Source organism: Bremia lactucae (genome assembly GCF_004359215.1).
Source record: "Bremia lactucae strain SF5 chromosome Unknown BlacSF5_NotPlaced_109_SHOA01000055.1_9215bp, whole genome shotgun sequence".
Lineage (NCBI taxonomy): Eukaryota > Oomycota > Peronosporomycetes > Peronosporales > Peronosporaceae > Bremia > Bremia lactucae.
The window spans coordinates 4,364-9,215 of record NW_027152122.1 but is presented as its reverse complement, the minus strand read 5'-3'; positions in this window follow the sequence as shown (position 1 = coordinate 9,215).

The window sequence follows — 4,852 nt, the reverse complement described above, 5'->3', positions numbered from 1 at the left end:
GTTGGTCACAAATGTGCACCACACCCGAGTGTTGGGTCTAATTACTATTATTTAGTAATTGACCGTCCCCTTAAGTACCAAATGTACTTAATGGGGACTGTGTAACATTAGGGCAACTCTAGCCCGTTACACTGTTTGTGTATCGATCTGCTGAGAATGTATACCATTTCGACAATTCTTTTAAGGATTGTTGTTTGGATTTCTTATGTAATCCATCAACCCTTTGAGAGCCATATCTTCTTGATAAGCACTTCTAACGTCGTCGAGTAATGTTGACGACGGAACACATATTGTTGTAATAGTGACCTTATGCTCTGTTGAATTGCGCAGCCGGCTCAGAATCGGGCCGGCGCGAAAGTGCATGAGCGCCGACGTTAAGTCATCCTGTTTATACTCCACGAAGAAGTAATACTTCGTGAAGAAAGACAAATATCTCACCATTCTTTGCGAGAGGTGTGGACAGTTTACGGCCGTGCGTAAAGACGCTTGGTCCGTATATACAATAAACGGTCTATTTGCTAAGCGATAGACCCTTAACTTAGCCAGTGCGTATTTCATGGCAAGGAGTTCTTTGTCGTGCACTGGATAGTTGCGTTCAGCTGGTTGAAGCTGACGCGATTGATAACAGACGACGCGCTCTGCGCCGTCATATTGCATTATATATTAGCACACAGCAGATTGCAAATTCGCTGGCGTCACAGACCTTATGAAATAGTTGGTCTTGGTCCACAATCGCCAGGATTGGCGATTGCATCAAGCTTTGCTTGATACCCTCAAGGAACGCTGCCTATCAGTGTTTCGTGACCACTTCACATTTTTTTTAAACAAAGACGAAATATGAACTGTCATTTCGGCAAAATTGTGCAGATACGCCGCTAAGCCGAGGAACTCTCAAAGTTCCGTTACATCGATTGGCACACGCCAATCGGTGATCGCCTTAATCTTTTCTGGATCCGTGGGCTCACCGTGCTTCTCCACGATGCACCCAAGAAAGGATATTTTCTCCTTGCAGCGAATATACACTTGTTAAGATTCGCATACAATTGGAGCTTACACATTAGTGTAAGAACCTTTCGGACGTGGATACGGTGCAGTTCAACATCCGACTTCATGTTCATGGCTCTGCTATGAACGAAAATGTCATCAAATTAGCTCTGTGCAAAATCTTGCACCGATCTCAGTAGACTGGTTACACATTTGTTAAATGTTGCAGGGGGATTGCTAAGTCCCTGTGGCATGACTAGCCACTCCCATAGCATACCCCTTGGGGTGCTTACTGCTACGAACAGGATGTCTTATTCACGCATAAGGGTCTGAAGGAATACATCCATCAGATCCATTAACGAAAAGATAATACTTTTTGACAAATCATCAATGATTACGTTTTTTTGTGGTATCAGTGTTTGGGCCGGTACGTTGCTGCGGTCAATTTAGTGAGCGCATGCACAATCCGCCACCCTCGTGTTGCTTTACGCACACAGAAGGTCGGAGAGCTATGCGGGAAGGTTAACCTCACATGACCCGCTGCTAAGAGATCGGCAAAGAGCTTACGGATCGCTATTACTTGTTCGCGAGGCAATGGCCATTGCTTCATCACACAGTATTTCGAACCTGGGATAAGGTTGACTTCGTGTCGAGTGCTTTTGTCCCTTGGCAACTTACACGCTACTGATTCAGGGAAGACATCCTTAAATTGTATAAAATATTTATATAGATGGTTTGTGTTCAAAGCCTCCGAGAACTGGGACATAAAATGTTCAATCCAAGTATCTAATCGAGAGCACTTTCGTTCGATGAGCTACTGAGAATCCATTCGTTCCCAAGAAGTACTATCGCCGACCGAATATAGGCCACGTAGTTGTCATCTGTTACAAGAACGCAGATCTGCTTGACTTTGCCACTACGCAGATCACACAAAAACGGTTTGGGTTCAAGCGTTGGCAATTGATATATCTCCGAAGTCACCATCGGAAGTGCTATTAGAACAAGTGCATTAGCGCCTACACTGGATTCATTGTTTACTTAGACATTTACTGTCTCAGTTTTCTTTTTGGAACTTATGTTCAAAGGTACCTGGGAGCCTTTGAGCACAAGTTTCCGGGGACTTATTCCAACATAGTTTACTTGGGGAGTATTCTCCCTAACTGCCTCTAGTTGTGGTTGCACTACCACAGCAAGATCCTCTACAATCGACTCTTCAGTCGATCTAGGGCTTTCGCTGTCTCTTAAAGACGCGCGTTTTAAACATTCTTGAATGTTGCTTTCCGAGCAAGCACCCTTGTTTCGTACCACTTAACTTATACGAGTGGTCGACTTCGACGCTGCCTGCTTATGCACAGCCGTCGTAACTATGTCGACGTAACTACGGTGGACTTCCGAACCTGCCGGTGCTTGTGCACAGCCGTCGGTACCTAACTCTACAGTGTGTTGGGTATTAACACTGAGGTCTTGTGCGGTCATGCTTACGACTGACCCACAAGTGAGGCTATCGCACTCACTCGTATGACATCCGCACACTTGTGAACGCTCCAAGACGTTAATCAGTTGGAAATCTGATGAACAAGAGACAGGAATCGTCCCGACTTGATGCTGCAATTTATACATTGCAAGAAGTTTCTGAGCCATGGTAATCCTCGGATGACATCAAAGTTGTCATCTAAATCTAGGACGATGAAGTCATCATCATACTGGATGTCAACTTCACGTATATTTACTGTCACAGACACTCATAGGCGCAGTGGCTAGTCCTTTGACAACGTTTACATTTTTGTAATTGTCTGTAACTTGAAGAGCGAGGTCTCGCTCTCTACATACAAGCGATTTATGGGTTCTGGACCTCCTTTTTCTAGTCGTCTCGGCGGACGATTAGCATCAGCGTGGACAAAAGCCTGTTTATGACTGAAGTCCTCCTCTTCCGCTACAGAAATCGCATTGTGGAGCGACCCTAATTCTGGCCGAAACAGGTGGGTCTCAACAGGGCCGTCTGCAAGACCTTTAATAAATATAGTTACCTGTATTTGTTCATCAATTGGATAACCGCAGATACAACAGACCAGGTGTCGTGTAAGTTGGGCATAAGCGTGAATGTCACCCTTGTTCTGCTTTAAATCCAGGAGCTCGACTCGAGCCCTAAATTCGGCACGTGGCGGCTCAAATGTTTGTCTGAGCCGGCTCTTAAAGACCTCATATGACCCAAAGACTAATGGGACGTGAAGCTTGAGCCCCAAGGCCCAAAATTTGGCACGTCCGGCAAAGTTGGACGTGCCAAAAATTCACTTTCATCGCTATCTGTTAAAACACGCTGTCTTATGAGCTTGAAAATAGGCTTACGGCCGAGATTGCAAACCGGGAAGTGAGTTGGATTATGCGTTTTTCTCGATTCTACCGTTATCTTTTTCCTATCATTCGATGCGCCTCCTTCCCACATATGTGGACAACCGTAATATGGTGGACGTCACTATCTGGCAGAACAGTGCTGGTGAAACCCCAAACACCAATTCCCAACGGTTTTAATATTATTGTTGCCGGGTGTCGAACCGGTGACCTGTGGGATGGCACTGCCATGATTTTTAGACTAAGCTACCGCGCATGACTTTTTCACACACGATTATCCCTATAATTTTTAACAAATAATCCCTTTACTTTCATGTATATATATCCCTAAACACGCATACGAATAAAGCGTGAAACTTTCGGTGTACACATTAATCTGTAACAACATCATTACTGATACGGCGAGCTTTTATGGCGTCGTCGAATTCGACGAATCATCTTATAAGTTTATCGCTTTCGACAACCTTAAACTCAGAGATTTCTATCTTAAAGCTTTCGGGTCGACGCGGAAACGTCGGCCCATTAGCAGCATTTACTTGCTGCTGTCTCAACATTCCAATTTTTGAGCACCCTGATCTCTCAACACCTCCGCGTGCTGATAACCTTGCTGGTGAAGCAAGGCTATCTTTTCCTAAGTTCCGTCGAGTTTATGTTGTATTAACTCGGCTATGGCCGCATGTAGTTCATCTGTGTTCAGAGTGAACAGCATGGCGCAAACGGCAGACCCTCCTTCGACCGAACTCATGCGTTCGATCGCTCTCCATTCAAGGTCCTTAACTGAGTAAACCCTTACGCGTGGTGTGGTAGCCTTCTTGAGGAGCTAAAGCTCCCTCCTTCATCATCCAACATGTCCATGCTAATTGGAACGTGCGTAGGTTGTTGGATGGACTACGAAGTGCCACCAGGTGTAACGGGGCACCTTTCACTAGTACTGGTCAGTACTAGTTAACCTTACACTGATTACAGTGCCTCGAAACTTCACGTACACAAAATTAAAGAGGACGTTTTCTATGAAGCTAAGGGTATTTAGGTTAAACGTCTAGACTAAGGCTTTAGAATAGAAAAAAAGGAAAAGTGTATTGTTATATTTAGTTTTCTACGTAACGAATTCCTATCTACCACTGAGCTTATAATATATATAACTAACTAAGTATGGCGCCTCCTTGCGCACCGCACAATCGTGTCTTAAAACGATTGGCGGGGTTAATTTAGACTCAAATCAACCAACAATAGAGCTAATGTCTTATTGCATCAATATTATCAAATTTGGTAATATTGGAACTATTAGAGTCAGAATTAATAAAGATAATATTTTTGTACTGCTTTATTTATTTCCTCTCAGAGGAAATAATATTTATTATTCCTCATATAGGAGATAATACTTACGTAACATATTGTATGCGTCAGCTGCTAAGTGTTCACGTCTATAGGATGTTGCGATAGCAAGAATTTGAGCGAAATGCTGCTTGAATAATAAATCCTCACATCTGATCGAGTGCATCTCTATCTACCACATCGT